At 45.7% G+C, this 20,140-nt stretch overlaps 1 non-coding gene across 1 annotated transcript; it reads left to right on the top strand.

Moving 5' to 3' along the window:
- The first annotated feature begins 12,074 nt into the window (after nt 1–12,074).
- On the top strand, nt 12,075–12,181 carry LOC123287509 (U6 spliceosomal RNA). The gene has a single exon (XR_006530832.2). It is a non-coding gene; the product is annotated as a U6 spliceosomal RNA (small nuclear RNA).
- The last annotated feature ends 7,959 nt before the right edge of the window (nt 12,182–20,140 follow it).

Raw genomic sequence — 20,140 nt, 5'->3', positions numbered from 1 at the left:
TATTTTGCTTCCATTATTTCCTCTGCTGGGAATGCTTAACCCCTTTGCCTCAGTTCAGATGGTACTTGCCATGAAAAGCTTTCTGCCATCTGATGCACCCTGCTTTCCCTGCCCCTCCCGTAGCCCCACCCTGTGCACTCTTCTCTGAGAGCATTTAGCACAGGGCACTCTGCTGGGCTGCTTCCTGTAATCCCTTAGTAAATGGTTATTGAGTTCAAATACCAATTTCCTGCTTTCAAGAAGTCAGACAAGTGGGTGCACCACCATCTGGCTTCCCGTTGCTAAACTCAGTTCTGATCTTGTCTGATCCCTTTCTTCCTAAAATCTTTCCCTTGGGATTTGGGACACCGCCATCTTTTTACTGTCCTCTTTCCTAACCACTTGTCCTCTCTTCGGCAGTCTTCTTCTACCATGTGGTTTCTAATCCTACTACAGGTTTTTCACAATATAAGTTATGTAGTCCCATTCCTCCAACAGATACACATTTTTAAAGTTTCCCAGGTGATTCTAATGATCAGCCCAGGTTTGGAACTAGACTCTTCCTGCTCAGTCTTTACACATTGAGAGTTCCTTGGTGCTTGGTCAAAGGCCTTCTGCCTTCCTCAGTCTATAGTCTTCCCCAGCCATCTCACCAACTCACGGGGCCTCAGGTGCCATCTAAATGCAGACCACTTTCGTATTTGCATCTCTTATCTGGATCTTTCTCCAAAGATGCATACCAAGATATGAAATTCCTCACCCAGATATAAAATTCCCCACCCAGATGTAAAATCAAGATGCTTACAGGCATCTCACACTCAGCACAGCAAAAACAGAATTGATCATCCTCCCTGCTCCTCTCAAACATGTTTCTCCTTCAGTGTTTCCTATCTCAGTAAGTGCCACCATTATCCACCAGTTGTTCAAACCCAAAACCTGGGAGTCACTCTTGATTCCTCTTCCTCATTCATCTCCGTGCCATAACCCTATTCCAGCCACCATCCTCTCTCTCAGACTTCCACATCTCCTTATTTGTCTCACTGCTTCCACCTTTGGTCCCTACAACCCAGCCACCACATCAATTCCAGATGACCTCTTAACAATACAAATATGCATATTTAGATCATGCGCTCTACTTAAAACCCTTCAGTGGCTTCCTGTGTTCCCTAGAATAGAGTCAATGTCCATAACGTGGTTTCAAAGGCCTTTGACCTGCCATCTCTTCAACCTTGCCTCTCTCCCAGCTCTCTGCACTCTGCTTCAGTTCACTTTTGTCAGTTTCACCGACCAGCTATGTTCCCTGCTACCTCAGAGCCTTCACACATATTGCTACTGCTTCTGCCTGGGAGCTGCTTTCCTCCCCACACCACCCTCCTCTAGTCTCATTTACTTCCACCCACTCTTCCTATCTTGGCTGACATGCCATTTTTTTGAGCCTTCCTCATCCTTCTAGTTTGGTTAAAATCCCCTGTTGCCTGTTCCTATCAGCCTCAGCCGTCCAGTACCTATTAATTGCCTGTTTTATGCCAAGCCCTGAGGGTGGAGACAAGGACAAGCAAAAATAGGATAGTCCCTGCTCTCAGGGAGCCCCACTCCAGCAGGGGAAGAGAGACGTTAGATTTGTCTTCTCAGCTGGACATAAACTGCCTGTGGGCAGTTGCCAGGGTCATCAGGATTGAGTGGCGGGGCACCAACAGATGATATTAACAAGGAGAGTGTGAGAAATGTGGGAGGACATCCATGCAAGGGAGCAAAAGCTCTGGGCTGGGGAGAAACCTGTTCCACATCCACCTTGGCGGTACCAGTCACTGCACAGTGGTGGCACATGTAGGGACTCCATGCACTCTGTTGCATGGGTAACTAGCATGCTCCCATATCTATTGGTAAGGAGAAATTAACACCGATGACACATATTCTCCTAGCTTTCATGTTGAGGCAGGGCCTAAGTCTGCCCCAAGTTGTCATCATCCCTCCCCATCCCCCGCCACCCCCCATCCCCCCCCATGTTCCTGAGAACTTGCAGGGTGTGTCTTGCCTTTGCTGTAGTGTGAGCCCTTTCTTGCATTTCCTCCCCAGCCTCCTTGATAGTACCTGCTGCTCCTGTGTCCCTCACCAATGCCACACTTCCTTTGGCGAAGGCTGCTGGGGCCTCCCCTGGAATGCTGATGCCCTCTCTGGGGCCTGCCAATTCAGCAGCCTCAGCCAGAGTTTGGATCCCAGTTAAGACTTAATGATTAAGAATGAATAATGTACTTGTTAAGCTATCTCATATCATTTGAGACATAAAGTACCCACTTGGTTATCGCTCAAAAATCTCAGGAAACACAGCAGATATCTGGGATCATGCTCCTGGATGGAAGACACGCTGTCTCTTGATAACTTGTGTAAAGTATGATAGTCATTCCTCACTGTATAAACAATGGCTGCTCCCGTCGATCTGGGACTCCTTGAGGGTGGGAAGAAACTTTGAAGCTGGAGTCAAACCCCTCAAAATCCCCAACTCGCAGCTGCCACAAGAGGCAGCAGAGTGTGCAGTGCATGTTCTGAACTATGGGGAGGTGATCAAACCCACTGCGACGAGAAGCTGATGGAGCCCCTCAAAGACCACCATAGTCCTCTCTGAAGTGGGAGAGCAGCACGTACAGGGGTTGAGGGGCTAACTTCTCCCTCCTCTTTGGAACTTCTGTGATCTCTGTTCCCACCCTGTAAGCCAGAGTTAGATGTCCCGACAAGGAGGCGCTGGCAGCAGCCCGTCTCCTCCCTCACAGACCGTACTACATCGTGTGGTAAATGCCTGTGGTTGCCGGCTCATTTAGGCAGAGACAGTTTCTTCTTCGTCACTGTTTTCAGAGCATTACAGGCCCTCAGTGATGATCGCTGAGTGCCTCATTTAAGCAGTCATTGTCTCGGAGAGAGCTCAGGCCAGTGAGGGCTGGGGCCTTTGTTCACATAGCTGTTTGCTTGTTTTTCACTTAACAGATGCATGGAAATATTTAAAGTCAGGAGAGAGAGAATGATTGAAATGGGCCTGACCCTAACATTGGCAGGATCCAGGGCAGGAATACAAATGGAGGCTTGCATACCACATGTCTTGATATTTATATGTACAAATCAAGCTAATAAACTGTAAAATAAAATACTTTCAACCCTTCTGTCTTGGCAAATATACTTTCATAATGCAGGAGGCCAGAGCTGGATTTAGAATTCTCAGATTCCTTGGAGTTTCACTCCCTTCTGACACATCCCCACCTCCCTTTCATCCCCTGCTCCACTGGGCATCGTGAGGTGACACATGTACGTGTGTGAAAACCCCAACTCAAACATCCAGCTTCATCCATATTCTCCCCCACCCTCACAAATAGCCTCCTCTTTACCTCAGGGCTGGGGTATACACATCGAACCCAGGGACGAGGCACACAGAGGCCCTGGAAGTAGGAACAGAGCCATTTGGGAAGGAGATTCTGAGGTCCCCTGGACCCAGAGCATGTTCAAGAAAGGGGCAGTTGTGGACCCAGCTGGGCGTGTCCCTGTCTCCAGACTCCTTGCGCGGTGCAGAAGGGCATGACCAGAAGAGGGCCCTCTTGTGCAGGCTAGGGACTGACCTGTACCATGGTTGAGTCCTGAGGAGACATCAGATGAGGAGCAGGAGTGAGGGGCAGGGAGCTCCAGCTTCCCTTGAAGCTCAGGTGGGACCAGAAAAGGCAGGCCCAGGTGGAGACCCAGTTTTGGATGAGGTGGCAGGAGCTTTATGTGATCTCCATCTCTGAGCCCAGGTCTTCTCAGTGAAGGGAGACGTAGCACCACGTGCTACATGGAGGGAGGCAGGGGCTTTGGAAGGGTCATAGGAAAGTTTGGAAAAGCCAACGTCTAACAGTATTGTGAGAAAGGGCTGAGAAGGAACCCGTGAGATGCTTCCTGGTGGTGCTGAGGGCCTACTGATGGTGCCGAGGACCTGCCGCGGCTGCCCGGGTACACTTGGGTGGGTTGGGCACAGCTCGACTCGAGGACGCATCTTTTACACGGACCACCATGTGAACAGCAGCCCCTGAGTCGGGCATTGTGCCTCTTGCACAGCCACCCCTGAGGGATCCAGGCTCGTGCAGTCTCTCTGAATTTTGACCTCAAGAGTTAATAGTGGTTTGCAAAGTCTGAATGAGAGAAAATAGTTTTAAGAGCCCTTTTGCTTTGCGAAATTACTTCTTAAATCCATGTCTGTTATATAAACACTAATTTAACATTACAAATGTGGCCCAAAAAGGCTGACAAAGGTCTTCCCAAACAGTGGGATACATGCCTCTAATTCTGAGAGCTAAGCTCATGCTCCCAGGATGGTACTTTCTTCATCCTTGTTACCCACCTCAGTGAATCTTCCTCGGAGCGCTGGTCCTTCCCTCCTCTCTTGCCAGAGTCCCCACCCATTACTTAAAATGAATTATTATTTTAACGCTTACTCTTTGTGCATATCATAGAGAAACAAAACAATTGTAATCACTATAATTCTGCCATGGCTGGGATTCCCGCCCTATTTTGCTCTCCCCAAACCTCAAATTTGCTAATCCCCGGACTGTGACAACACCTGCCTTCTTAAGTTGTCAGCCTGCTTGGATATTCCCTCCTGTATGGTGGGTCCTAACCCTGCTGCTGTGTTGTTGAATTTTATTTGTTTTTCTTTACATGTCATATTTTGTTCCCATCAGCTGTACTTGCACTTTGAGACAGTAGCTGGAGAAAGTCAGTCCAAAAGCTTTGGGGACAGTTGGTTGTGGAATAAAACAGATGATGTGGAGACTCAGAGATGTTCATTTTCTAAAGAAAGAAATCCTCAAAAGACTCTGAGAAGCTGAGGCCTCCTCCAGGGTGCCCTTCATTCCACATCTTCACAGGACGTTGCTGCTCCCGCCTGAGGCAGGTGAACCAACCAGCCCAGTTCCCAGAGTGGGCCCCAGCCCTGGGGACAGGGGCTAGGGCCAGAAGAGGTCATGGGTGGCTGAGCCGGGGACCCATTCTGAGCAAAAGGGTAGTGTCAGCCACCTTCTTCCTCAGTAGGACCCTGGAGAGGCCCAGAGGCCTGCAGGACACAGAAGCCCCTACCCACTCCCCCACCTCCTAGCTTCCCCACCCCCCCACCCCCACCCCCGTCCAAGGAAGCCTGGTTTCCTGATGAGGCTTCTGCCTGCCATGTTTGGAAGAGCAAGAAATGGAACATGTGATTGTGCCCAGAGTTTTTTTAGAAAACCATTCACTCTATGAAGTCTCAAACTACTTATGATGCCTTATCCTTCCTTTTTAACTCTCCCTGGGGCACTTGAATGTTGAGTGGGTTCTGACCAAGTCCAGCGGCCCCACCCTCCATCTCACTTCTCTCAGTGCCCTTGGAGGGGGGCGTCCCACCCCACCCTGGCTGAGCTCCTGCTGTGGCTCCTGTGAGCTCAGTCCCTGACCTGTGTGCAGAGTGGCTTCTGGCCTCTTGCCTTAGCCCATGTTCACTTTTGCAGCTCCCTAACCCTGCCGTGGTGCTCGTTCTGAAATGATCTATTTGGTTCCCCACCTACTTGCACTAAGGATCTGAACTTTTGTAAGGATTGGGAATCGTCAATGAATTAAACATCTGAACGTTTGCACTCTGCTCTAACATGAAGAAGTTCTCATGGGTTATAGCTGGTGGATGAGGCATTTTCCCTATATTAAAGGGCCCTGAGCCAATATGCAGTTTAAGTTCTTGCCTTCTGATTTTCATTTCTGCTTTCTGATTTCATTAAGAGTTGGCTGTAGACATCTCTGCCAGCACTTCCACATACTTAGCAGATTGTCTGTTTTCAATATACTGTGGACCAAAGTGACAGATCCCCAAAGGTATTAGAAGTATGTCTAAAATCATCACGAATACCTGAAGGTGAGGCCCTGGTCGGGGCAAAGTGGGCGTCCAGGGACCAAGGGCATGCCCTTCAGTGTGTGGACTTTGGGAGAATTAGTTTGGCTGGTCAAGGACTTTTTGAGTCTTGTAAATTTTTTTTACCTCGCTTTCCTTATCTCTGAAATGAGTTATCCAGTTTTGTTTACCTGAGATTTTTTAAATAAATGTTTTTATTAGAGCAGGACTCACATACAAAAAGTACACAAATCGTAAGTATACAGTCGGACAAATTTTTACAAAGTAAACACACTGATGATCCAAGTCAAGAAACAGAACACTATCAGCACCACTAAAGCCCCCTGTTTTATGCTCATTGTCACAACCTTCTACTCCCCAGAGGTTACCACTGTCCTGGCTTCTGATGCCAGATATTCATTCTGAGGTTTTAATAAATGCAATCGTACACACTGTATTTCTTTTGTGTTTCTCTCTTTGGTGAGACTCGTCTTTGTGTCATGTAGCAGTGCTTCCTTTTCATCGCTGTATAGTTTTCCATTGTGAGAATATACCATAATGTATCCATTCTTCTGCTGGACATTTAGGTTGTTTCCGGGATCTTTTGGCTCTGTTGAATTAAGCTGCTATGAACATTGTACACATCTTTTGGTGCACATATATATTCACTTCTGTTGGGTTATACTAAGAATGGAATTCCTGGATTGTAGTCTATGGCTTAATAGATACTGCCAAACAGTTTTGGTAAGTGATTGTACCAATTTACCTTCCCACCAGCATCAAATGAAAGTTCCAGTTATCCCAAATGATTAAGAATTTTTCATTGAACTTTATAATGAATAACTGTGTTTGCCAAAGAAATGACCCTAGCAAGGGGAGAGGCAGTGGAGTATGACAGAAATCATACTAAAATGAAACCCCAGGTGAAGCATGCAATCGTTCTGGACCATGAAGTCCTCATTTCTGAGACCATGTTCATCCATGAAAGTCTTGGCTTATTTTGTGATTTTATGGGAAGTGCTGGTTCAACATATACTGTCTGGCGTCTCCCTGTGCCGGGCCAGGCCTAGCTCTGGGGGGATGCTAAAGAACAGACACATACACGTGTGCCATAGATGCACTGCTTCAAGTGCAGAGATTGAATTGGAGCAAGGACACCGACCAGCTAAAGACTTAGAAAGGGCAGGTGGGAAATGAATAAATTCGAAAGAAGAGTTCTTGGCCCCAGAGTGGTGTTATTTTGTTCTAGGCAGCAAGGCTGAGCTGGCAGAATGGTCAGAGTCCAAAAGGAGCCAAGGGCAAGGCAGTGCTTAGGCCTCTGCAGGTGAGCCACCTCGCTACTCAGCACACACCTACCTCCTGTGCGCCTAGACAAGACAGGAGGCAGCCACCACCTCTGCCAGCCTCCTGCCTACCTACAACATTCTCCTGCATCAAAGTCCGAGCTGGGCCATTGGGTGGATGGAGCCTGTGGCCTATGCTCAGGCCCTAGCTGCAAGTGAGGATCGAAGAATGAGGATCTGGCGTTTTCAGCTTCTATAGAGGGAAAGGGGCCCCAAACACAGGAAAGGGTTCAGATATTAGACCACTAAGGCTATGGTTACTGATGATAACAAGAGTTAAGGCAACTGTCACTTGTTCGTTCTTCCTGGATTTTTTTTTTAATCACAACTAAAGAGCATCAAGATATTCTTTTATTCCTCATTGTTCTCTACAGTTAAACCTGTCAGGATCCACACCTTAGACCCACCCCACTCCCAAAGGGCACAACTGTCACGAGTTCAGAAGTGACACAGCTTCTCAAAACCATGCAAGGTATGCAGGAGGACTGGCCAAACCGAAAAGTGGACGCAAGAAGCCCCTGCAGTTCCCCACTATCTGAAGCAGCTATCAAATAGGGCAAGTGTTTGTTCTTAGACCCGGAACGTAGTGGTTTGTGATTCCTCAATTAAAGGTTTGAATGCATTCACTGACTGCTTCAAACAAAGACCTGATCGGGTCCTCATTCTAAGGGCCATGGAAATCTGCCCAGATGCACAGCTGCGCACTAACAAATGCGCACATGCCACAAACACACCCAGTGTCGTCCACCTTAGCCCCCAGTGCCCCTGTGGCTGGCAAACTAGCTGGCTTCTGTATCGCTGAGCCCTCCTCACAGGGCCAGTTATGGACAGACTGTGAAACAGTCACATCTGTCCTTCCTCTCCTCATTCTCACCTTTCCCCCTCGTGGTGCTTCCTCCGGCAAAGTGGCCTCATTTTCTCAAGAGGTCTTTCCCCAAGGCAAGCAATCAATCAACGCAGTCTGGGAGGAGGGGACTCTTGCAGAAGAATGTGACCTAAAATATCTCATGGGAAGGAGCCCCAGCGCCTCCCCAAACTCCTGGAGAGCCACTATAGGCACTGCCGTCTCTCTGGGGCTCTTTTAAAAGGCAGATAATCCCAGAAGAGGTCAAGTGTTGAGTTATCAGCCCCTGGTGTCCCACTGTGGGTTATCTTCATCAGATCACCTTCCTCTAAACCAGGAGGAGTCTTTAGGGATGGGGACAGCTTCTAAAGGCCAGCAAAGGGAGCAGAACAGCAAGCATGAAACCCTCTAACAGCTCTGATCCATGGCTCTGGAGTCCCCATTCCTCCTCCGCACCAGCCTCCACGCCCTGCTTTGCCCTCACAAGAGAATGAGAGGCACAGCCCAAGCTGCCTGCCCACACAGCATGCTCTGGTCTGGGCTCAGTCTCGCTATAACTTAGCAGGTGTTGTCCACATCTCTAGCCCTATCCCACTCTGCATTTTGCTCCTCCAATCCCGAACCCTCACACCTACCTGCCTGTATCCTCAGCACACATTGCTCTCCTCAGCACTCAGCGCGATGCAGCAAACCCAGATGCTGTGACGACTCTTGGCAGTTTACAAGCATTTTTACACGTATATTTAGTCCATTTAGCCTTCACAACAAATCTGCCAGTGGGCTGCTGTCATGCCCATCCCATCACATAGGAAACTGAGGATCTAACAGAATTAAAAATAAAATGAAGAGCCGGCCCGGTGGCGCAGCGGTTAAGTTCCCACGTTCCGCTTCTCGGAGGCCCAGGGTTCGCCGGTTTGGATCCCGGGTGTGGATATGGCACCACTTGGCAAGCCATGCTGTGATAGGCGTCCCGCATATAAAAAGTAGAGGGAGATGGGCACGGATGTTAGCTCAGGGCCAGGCTTCCTCAGCAAAAAGAGGAGGACTGGCAGCAGTTAGCTCAGGGCTAATCTTTCTCAAAAAAACAAAATAAAATAAATAAAAAATTAAATTAAATTAAATAATCCCCCCTACAGAGGATGTTTTAAGGTCACACAGCTATAACAGTGGCCAAGCTGGTTTGTGTCAGCAACTTATCTGATGTCCAGTAGTGTGCTGGAGAACATCAGAGGCATTCCTGGAGGACCCAGCCCCTCTTCTCAGTGTCAGGCCTGAGGCACTCAAAGCTTTGGTCCTTGTTTCTTGCTTATTGCACTGGCCAGAATCTCCGGTTCAATCCTGAATAGAAGAGATGAGAGCAGACATCCTTATCTTATTCCTGGTCATAAAGGGAAAGCATTCATTTTTGACCATTAAGTATGATGTTAGCTAGGGGGTTTTCATAGATGCCATTTATTAGGTTGAGGAAGTTCCCTTCTATTCCTAGTTCACTGAGCGTTTTTAAATCAGGAATGGAGGTAGCATTTTGTCAAATGCTTGTTCCGCATCTATTAGGGTCATCATAGTTTTTCTTTTAGTCTGTTAAGACGATGAATTAGATTGAGTGCTTTTTGCATGTTAAACCAATCCTGAATTCCTGGCTTAAGTCCCACTTGGTTATGAGGTATTATCCTTTTAGTATATTGTTATTTCAATTTGCTAAAATTTTGTTAAGAATTTTTGCATCTATGTTCAGAAGAGATATTAGTTTGTAGTTTATTTGCCATGTCTTCGTCTGATTTTACTCTTAGGGTAACACTGGCCTCATAGATTGAGTTTGGAGGCATTCCCTCTTCTTCAATTTTCTAGAAGACTTTGTGTATTATTCCTTTCATAAATGTTTGGTTGAATGCACCAGTGAAGCTATCTGTGGCTGTTTTGAGGCTCCTTAGTTGTGATTTTTAAAACAGCAATAATAATCCAAGGAAATGTCAACAACTGACAATCCCAATTACTATCGCTAGCATCACCATCCTCACAGCAGTAGATGGTGCCCTTATTGTTTATCGTCCCCGCCAGCTCCCAGGAAGAGTGAAGCGAGCATCTGAGTGATGCTCTAGTGGTACCTCATGGGGCTGAATTCACAAAGAGCTTGCTTCTACCTGACCCACACATTCAGAAACCAATGACTTCTGAGAATTAGTATTAACTCTTCCAAATGGCTTAGTGATGTTTTCAGATCCCCCAGCCCTGGACCCCCCAGTCCCTTTACCCAGGACCCTCAGCCAGGCCTGGGCCCCCAGTGCAGTTGGGTTCACATTCCTTCCTCTGCACTTGAGGTCTCACTGCCCCTACCCCTCAAACAGCATATTCTCTCGTGCACGTTGTTCAGATTTTCTCCATCCTTCTAGGCCCAGCTGGTGTCCATCCTGACTTTCCTGATAATCTGTCAACACCACATGGGCCTGTGTCTGAATTCTTGTCACCCTGACAGCCAGAACTACACAGTAAGGCCTCTTGTTAAATTCTGCCTTATGATAGTTTCTCATTGGCTCCTGTGTATGTTTCTCTCTAACTAGATTATAAACTACGTACTTGTCTCATATTGCATCAGAATACCCGATGTGACGTTGACTGATTTAAGGCTGGTCATTATAGCATACGGCATAGGAATTTCTCATCTCACAATGTCTGCTTATTCAGCAGCAGCTCCACTAGAAAACAAATACCAGGGAGAACATCTTTTCATATACAACTTTCTCTCATAAATGATTGCATATGTTGTATGTCAGATCTGCATATCTCCTAAATATTACTTGGTTTTCCTTTTGGCAAAATGATTGACCTGATTTTTTTTTAATGAAAACTCTAAAAGTATATATGGAAAAGTTAGTATTGCCTAATATCTGAAGCATTTTTGCCTACATTTCATTACACTCCACCATGAGGTGGAGAGAGCAAATCTCATGCTCATCCTTTACAAGGCTCGCAGTTCCAGCCCTGGCACTGTCATGCTTCCTCTGTGCTGAGACTCACCACTCACTTCCTGGGCCCCCACCACCACATGCTGTTCCATGCCCCAGGCCTCATGCTGTTCCCTTGACCCAGAAATCCACCAGGGTCCAATTCTGATATATCTTCAGGTAAATACTGTCCACTCCCAGCCCCAAGCAGAACTAATTGTTCAAATGTAACTTTCTGAAATCACGCTTTTACTTGCTTCATCACATCCTACTTAAAAAAAAATCTTTAGAACTCATTAATAAAATATACCTTCATTTCAAAAATAAATTTTGAGGTTGAAAGTCATTTCAATTGTTGGAGAGTTTGTCAGTATTTCAAAGGGTAGTGATCATTTATTCTGATGGCCCAAACCCAACCTATCAGAAGTTGTTAAAGTGAACATGTTTACCACCAAAATCCCCAGAAGTCTCTAAATATCGTCTCCTTGTTTTCCGGTTCCTCCTTTTTCTGATCCTTGTTTTTCTGTGCAGACAATCCTGAGTGTCTCTTTGTATCTGCTCCTGGCTCTGCCTTGGACCGGGTCTCTTGCCTATTTGGTTTCTCTTCCCTTTTCCTGCCTTTCTCTGTTGCTTTCCTAATCCTTTCATTGTTGTCATAACTTGGGCTGACTCAGCATCAGGTCACACCAGGTCTTGGCCATCAGAAGCCAAAAAGGACAGTGACTCTCAGAAATTCTTGTAGCCACGGAGCCCAGCCCTGATGAGGGTGTTGGGGTAGACACCATGCTTTCACTTCTTGTCCCAGAGAAATTCAGCACCTCCACGAGCCTGCATAGTTATCTCCTTCTCACCTAATCACTGGAGACCAACTGTTAGCCTAAGACTGAGTGACATACAGCAGGTGTCTTGAACCCCCCGATCCTGAGTGTCAGAGGCACTCAGCTCACACACCCTGGCTCCAGCCAGTACCCAGATCACGGAGCGGGTTAACTGAAGCTATGTTCATGTGGATTTTATGTGATTATATTTTTGCTCCTATTAGATTAAAAACTATTTTGAGATAAAATAACACTTTAGCTTTAAAAGTCCAATGTTGCGTGCTCGCTTCAGCAGCACATATACTAAAATTGGAACGATACAGAGAAGATTAGCATGGCCCCTGTGCAAGGATGACACGCAAATTCGTGAAGCGTTCCATATTTTTAAGAGCAGAAATAAACAATATTGAAACAAAAAAGACAATAGAAAGGATCAATGAAACAAAGAGTTGGTTCTTCGAAAGAATTAACAAAATTGACAAACCCCTAGCAAGACTCACCAAGAAAAGAAGAGAGAAATCGCAAATTAATAAAATTAGGAATGACAGAGGAGAAATCACAACAGATACCAATGAAATACAAGAGATCATAAGAGAATACTATGAAAAACTATATGCCAACAAATTGAACAACCTGGAAGAAATGGACAAATTCCTAGACTCCTACAATCTCCCCAAACTGAATCAGGAAGAAATGGAGAACCTGAATAGGCCAATCACAAGTAAGGAAATAGAAACGGTAATCAAAAACCTCCCCAAAAATAAGAGTCCAGGACCAGACGGCTTCTCCAGAGAATTCTACCAAACATTCAAAGAAGACTTAATACCTATTCTCCTCAAACTGTTCCAGAAAATTGAGAAAGATGGAGTACTCCCTAACACATTCTATGAAGCCAACATCACTCTGATCCCCAAACCTGACAAGGACAACACAAAGAAGGAGAACTACAGGCCGATATCACTGATGAACATAGATGCAAAAATCCTCAACAAAATTTTGGCAAACCGAATACAGCAATACATCAAAAAGATTATACACCATGATCAAGTGGGATTTATACCAGGGACACAGGGATGGTTCAACATCCGCAAGTCAATCAACCTGATACACTACATCAACAAAATGAAAAACAAAAACCACATGATCATCTCAATAGATGCAGAGAAAGCATTCAACAAGATCCAACACCCATTTATGATAAAAACCCTCAATAAAATGGGTATAGAAGGAAAGTACCTCAGCATAATAAAGGCCATATATGACAGACCCACAGCCAACATCATACTCAATGGACAAAAACTGAAAGCCATCCCTCTGAGGACAGGAACAAGACAAGGGTGCCCACTTTCACCACTCCTATTCAACATAGTACTGGAGGTGCTGGCCAGAGCAATTCGGCAGGAAAAAGAAATAAAAGGAATCCAAATAGGTAACGAAGAAGTAAAACTCTCGCTGTTTGCAGACGACATGATCTTATATATAGAAAACCCCAAAGAATCCATAGAAAAACTACTAGAAATAATCAACAACTACAGCAAAGTAGCAGGGTATAAAATTAACGTGCATAAATCAGTAGCATTTCTATACACTAACAATGAACTAACAGAAAAAGAACTCAAGAACTCAATCCCATTCACAATCGCAACGAAAAGAATAAAATACCTTGGGATAAACTTAACCAAGGAAGTGAAGGACCTATACAATGAAAACTACAAGACTTTCTTGAAAGAAATTGACGATGACATAAAGAGATGGAAAGACATTCCATGCACATGGATTGGAAGAATAAACATAGTTAAAACGTCCATACTACCTAAAGCAATCTACAGATTCAATGCTATCCCAATCAGAATCCCAAGAACATTCTTCACACAAATTGAACAAACAGTCCTAAAATTCATATGGGGCAACAAAAGACCGCGAATTGCTAAAGCAATCCTGAGCAAGAAAAACAAAGCCGGCGGAATCACAATCCCCGATTTCAAAACATACTACAAAGCTACAGTGATCAAAACAGCATGGTACTGGTACAAAAACAGGTCCACAGATCAATGGAACAGAATTGAAAGCCCAGAGATAAAACCACACATCTATGGACAGCTAATCTTCAACAAAGGAGCAGAGGGCCTACAATGGAGAAAAGAAAGTCTCTTCAACAAATGGTGCTGGGAAAACTGGACAGCCACATGCAAAAGATTGAAAATTGACCATTGTTTTTCACCACACACCAAAATAAACTCAAAATGGATCAAAGACCTAAAGATTAGGCCTGAGACAGTAAGTCTTTTGGAAGAGAATATAGGCAGTACACTCTTTGACATCAGTTTCAAAAGAATCTTTTTGGACACTATAACTCCTCAGTTGAGGGAAACAATAGAAAGAATAAACAAATGGGACTTCATCAGACTAAAAAGCTTCTTCAAGGCAAGAGAAAACAGGATTGAAACAAAAAAACAACCCATTAATTGGGAAAAAATATTTACAAGCCACTTATCCGACAAAGGGTTAATCTCCATAATATACAAAGAACGCACACTGCTTAACAACAAAAAAACAAACAACCCGATCAAAAAATGGGCAGAGGACATGAACAGACATTTCTCAAAAGAAGATATGAATATGGCCAATAGACACATGAAAAGATGTTCATCATCGCTAATCATCAGGGAAATGCAAATCAAAACTACACTAAGATATCACCTTACACCCGTTAGATTGGCAAAAACATCCAAAACCAAGAGCGACAAATGTTGGTGAGGTTGTGGAGAAAAAGGAACCCTCATACACTGTTGGTGGGAATGCAAACTGGTACAGCCACTATGGAAAACAGTATGGAGATTTCTCAAAAAGTTAAAAATAGAAATACCCTATGACCCAGCCATCCCATTACTGGGTATCTATCCTAAGAAGCTGATATCAGAAATCTCAAGAGTCCGTTGCACCCCTATGTTCATCGCAGCATTATTTACAATAGCCAAGACGTGGAACCAGCCTACATGCCCAGAAACTGATGATTGGATAAAGAAGATGTGGTATATATACACAATGGAATACTACTCAGCCATAAAAAAAGACAAAATTGGCCCATTCACAACAACGTGGATGGACCTCAAGGGTATTATGTTAAGCGAAATAAGCCAGTCAGAGAAAGACGAACTCTATATGACTCCACTCATAGGTGGAAGTTAGTATATTGATAAGGAGATCAGATCGGTGGTTACCAGGGAAAAAGGGGGGTGGGGGGAGGGCACAAAGGGGGAAGTGGTGTACCCACAACATGACTAACAAAAATGTACAACTGAAATCTCACAAGGTTGTAATCTATCATAGCATTAATAAAAAAAAAAAAAAAAGGTCCAATGTTGCATTTTTGCAACTCTTCAGTCTACCATGCACTCAGGTTATTTTTTAGTTCTTTAGGTGTTACCTGCTTTATATTGTACATACCTGAAGACATGTCATTCAATTCTCTATTCCAAGTACAAGTATCTAAAACTGGACCACACACTTTCCCTGACAAGTGGTCTTCCAGATCTATCTTCCACTCTTCTTCCTCTTGCTTTCTGCCTGAAGGCTGACCCAGATTAAGGATGGATCAAAGGCTCTTTTGCCCTCAGGTGCCCAGGTGGGTTTAGCCAATGGCAAGATCCAGCAGGAGATGAGTGGGGGAGAGTGGAGCAGGGTATTTATTCCTTTAGTTCCCTCTGGGCAGGGTCACCTTGAGTAAGCTACATCTCTTAACGGAAGACCCAGGTCCTTTCGGGGAAGTCTTCTCTATCGGGCTTTCTCCTTCCAGGTTCCCATAACAGCCCCAGTAAGCTGCACTCTCCCTTGTGGTTTCCTGACACCCAACCACACCTCTCTAAACTGTTCCTTCATTAAACCCTCCATGAATTTTCCTAACTTGAGTGTGTCATTGATTTCCTGCTGATAGATCTTGTTTTCAAGGTGTTTGAAGTCCTCATTCAGAGGCAATGGCAGGTTGACAATGTCACACCACATTTGGGTGTAAACACCTTGAGTTGATCTCATGACATAGTAGAGCAACCAACTTAAATGGGAGCAAGAATGAGAAATCCGTTGACTTCACTCCAGGCAGTTGCATCTCAAATATATCACTTCTTTAATGTAACGGTCCTGTGATGACCATGACTCAATGTTCTATAACTGCAGATCTTGTTTGGGGATTGATTAAAGTCTTAGATTATAAAATTACTAGGAAGGGAGTAGATATTGTCAAAGTTGTTTTGAAATGTGTTTTAAGTCACATCTGAAATTTGGAATCATGGGCATTCTTAAACTCTTTCCCTGCTTCTCCAAGTAGGGGGATGTCACGTTGTGACTTTATGCCACTAGTATAAACAACTCCATTCCACTCTACTCAGCCAGTTGGTGAAATTTAGGTGAGGCCAAAGTTCGGCCTAAGAACCAAGCCTGCAAAAGTCCCAGGTCTTCAGTGCCCTGAGCACATCCTACATGCCTGGCCTGTGTCCAACGTGTCACATGCATTGTCCCATCCATTCTCAGCTCAGTCCTATGATGGGGCCTCATAGCCCATGTGACCACTGTGTTTTACCCCCTCACCTGCCCCCAGACCTGCTATGCTTTGTGCTCCCAGTTCCATGATGTCCCTGCAGACTACAAGGGCATGCAGACAGGCCCTCAGTTGGAAGGAGACACACAGGGGACACAACTAATAACTCACATGAGCCTTCCCATGAGTCACCTCACCTGACCAAGGTCACCAAATTATAAACCAGGGCTGATCCACAATACCAGGGTGACATATTTTCTGTCCATATTGTGATATGCCTCGCAGAGACCAGAGTGGCCCATCTTTTGAGTCTTGTGGAGGGAAAATGACCTATGTAAAGATGTGTGCTCCTCTTTCTCACCTCTCACAGGGTCACTGTTGATAGTTCAGGGGGCAAACAGGAAGTAGGATCTTATTGTCCCTCCTACACCGAAGCTTTGGGGTGGCTCCAGGGTTCCCACTGTCACAGACGGTCATGGTGATTCCCACAGAAGCCCCTGTGATGAGCTCAGCTCTTTGCTCCTCCCCAGCCACCCTGCCTACTCTGCTGGCCTAAGCTGCTGCCAGGCCAGGGGGTCAGAAATGTTAACCCTTCCCCTGACCCAGGAACGCACCCTGAATTAACTCAAGCCAGGTTCAACACAGTTGTCCAGTGGCCGCACAGGCCACCTGGACTGCCCGGTCATTTCCTCATAACTCAACCCTGTATTTTGCAACACTGAATTTTGGAGACCCCTCTCTCCCCATGGCATTATGGCAGAGGTTATTGTGTGAGCATTATTTACTATGAGTTGGGCAGTTTCAGGATCCCAATGAAGGAAGAGGAGAGTTGGAGGTTCCAGCAGCTCCAACTCTCCTTTGTCCCATCGGGTGGCAGCCTTTCGAGGCCTGCAATGCCTTCTGACCCCTCTTCCTGCCCTGGGTTCATGGCCCCCTGCACAGGAGCTCCTTTGTCAGGCCTCTTGAACAGGCAACACTTCTCAGCCAGAGTTTCCCACCCAGATTTCCTGCTGTGCTGTACAGAATGCAGGGTGCTCAGGCTCAGCTAGGCCCAGGCCCTCCAGGGGAACTGTGAGCTGGACCTGTGCAGGGACACTCACTCCACAGAGAGAAGTAGTCATGTTCTCAGAGGCCACTGAGTCTAATCTCACAGGAAAGGAGAAAATGTTGCTCCTACTGGCATGGCTCCAATATTGACCATTGGCCATGGTGCCCCCGAGCCCCACCCCAGGTTGCATTTTTGTGCTGTGGGACTGAAAAGCATTTTCTCCATAACCCGCTTCACCCCAAGGCTTAGCATCGTATCTTAAACATGCACACACATATACACATAATACACACAGAGGCACAAAATACAAACACACCTATATATGCATAACACACAGATTCATGCACACACATACATATACAAACACAATTACACATAATACACACATACTCTTACATACCTACGCATCATAATATACGTGCATACATACATACACAAACACTCTCACACACATTCACACACATATACACACACAGCCAGCCATTAGCAGTGGCTCTCTCTGTTGCCCTGGCAGAGTAGCACCGTTTCTGATTCAATCCTTTCCATCCCCCGTCTCCCTTTGGTGAGAAGTTGGGGGTGTAGGGGAGAGGCCCTTGGACCAGCTCATCCCCACCACATTGAGTTAACAGATTACCTCTAGTTTAAGAAGCAAAATGGCCATGATTTAGAATATGTCTGCTTGTGGCTGAGGTGAGTGTTTCTGAGGACCATAACTTTTCCTTCCTCTGGCTGTGGACTCATCCAGGGCAGAGATGCTTTCCGACGTTTTTATTTTTATTTTTTGATGGGTTTTTGTGCTAAGTCCTTATCACAAACAAGTGGTAGGTGCCTGATTTTAATGAATGGATGAAAGAATGAATGGATAAACAAGTCCGCTAATTAAAGGTGATGACTATGGATAATGGTGAAGATGACCACAAAAATAGATGTTTGAAAAGATGAATGAGAGATGACATGAGGAATAAGATAACTTGATAAACTGTTAATTTTACCTTCTAATTTTTTTCTCTCACCAACTCAAATATGCAAAGAAAAGTCACTTGATTTTTTTAAGCAATAAATTACTTGCTGGCTCCAAATCGTCCTGGCTGGTGAAGAACATGTGCTCTCCTTGCTGGAATGTGCCCCCACTCCCTGGTGTACAGAGCACCAGGGTATGTGTGTGGTGAGGAGAACCAGCTCTTGTCTTCTGCCCCCAAATGGCCTCTTCAGGTCCTGGGTACCTTTGTAGCATCTGTTCCTAAGGTGCCTCAGGGAGTAGAAATCTGGGCCAAGTCAGCCTGTGATCCAGATTCCCAAGCAGGGTCACAGGCTCCAGGCCTCCAGGATCCAGACGCTGAGTGGACATGAGTGGAGCACACTGGGGGCCAGTCTCTAAGGAGCACTGGATCTACGACAAACTGGAGTAACATTCAAATTGTTTACAGCACCATGCTAAACAAGATGTCTGTCTCTACAACCAGTTCTGGCTTGTGGCCTCCAGTTGCCAGCCTTTCCTCTCGGGGAAAGTCTCCAGCCCTTATGGAGATCGGTTACCTCTGTAATTCTCCTAAGGATGTACAGTCGTGCATTGCTTAACAACACGGATATGTTCTGAGAAATGTGTTGTTAGGCAATTTTGTCACTGTGCCAATGTCAGAGTATACTTTACTTAGAAAAACCTAGATGGTATAGCCTACTACACACCTAGGCTATATGGTACTAATCTTATGGGATCACTCTCATATATGCAGTCCATCATCAACCGAAACGTGCTAATGTGGCATATGACTGTATTTAGGGCATCTCTGGAGGATGTCAAGCAGCTTGGCACAGGTCTCTCTGGTTTCAGGACCCCACAGAGCTCTGTGTGTGTGTGTGTGTGTGTGTGTGTTTGTATAGATACCTCTCTCCATCTCTCCTGCCTTCCCTTCCATACACTCTCATCCTCAAGGTCATCCCCACAGAAGTGACTAAGAGAGGGCTAAACTGGCCCTACACCTTCAGCCCCATGTGCAGATAAAAGTGGAGGACAGACATTCAAATGGGAGAGTTCATTGAAAGAGAAGAGTTGCCAGTGACCCGCGAGAGAAGCGACGTCTCCTTGCTGATAGAGCAGACTGAGAGGCAGTGGAGGAAGAAGAATAAAGAGACTGCCACCTTCCCTCCTTCCCTGTGATGCTGCGATGCCGGCCCTGAGCAGGGAGGAGGGGAGAAACTTAGGATTGGATGGGGGACAGGTTGACATTTTTTTTTTAAGGATTGGCACCTGAGCTAACAACTGTTGCCAATCCTTTTTTTCCCCCTTTTTCTTCTGCTTTAGCTCCCCCAATCCCCCCAATACATAGTTGTATATCTCAGACGCAGGTCCTTCTAGTTGTGGCATGTGGGATGACACCTCAGTGTGGCCTGACGAGCGGTGCCATGTCCGCACCCAGAATCTGAACCAGCGAAACCCTGGGCCGCCGCAGCAGAGCATGCAATCTTTAACTTAACCACTTGGCCACGGGGCGGGGCCCCCCACTTGACATTTTAAATTAAATGGCACTGGGCATTTATAACCTTCAAAGTAAAAGGAAGCCTGGGATGTCAAGGAGGCAGGAATGCAAATTCATCTAAATATGTTTAAAGCCAAAGAAAGAAGGTAATAAAGCCATTTCCTGTTTGTACCCAACAGGTTCAGCCTACTCACCAGACCAACTTTCTCCAGTCCCGGAAGACTGTGTCCACCCCGGGGAAAATCCTTCTTGCTGCGTGTTTATTCCGGACTATCTGGATCTGACC

Source organism: Equus asinus, chromosome 7 (genome assembly GCF_041296235.1).
Source record: "Equus asinus isolate D_3611 breed Donkey chromosome 7, EquAss-T2T_v2, whole genome shotgun sequence".
Lineage (NCBI taxonomy): Eukaryota > Metazoa > Chordata > Mammalia > Perissodactyla > Equidae > Equus > Equus asinus.
This window is presented reverse-complemented; position numbering and strand designations above follow the sequence as displayed.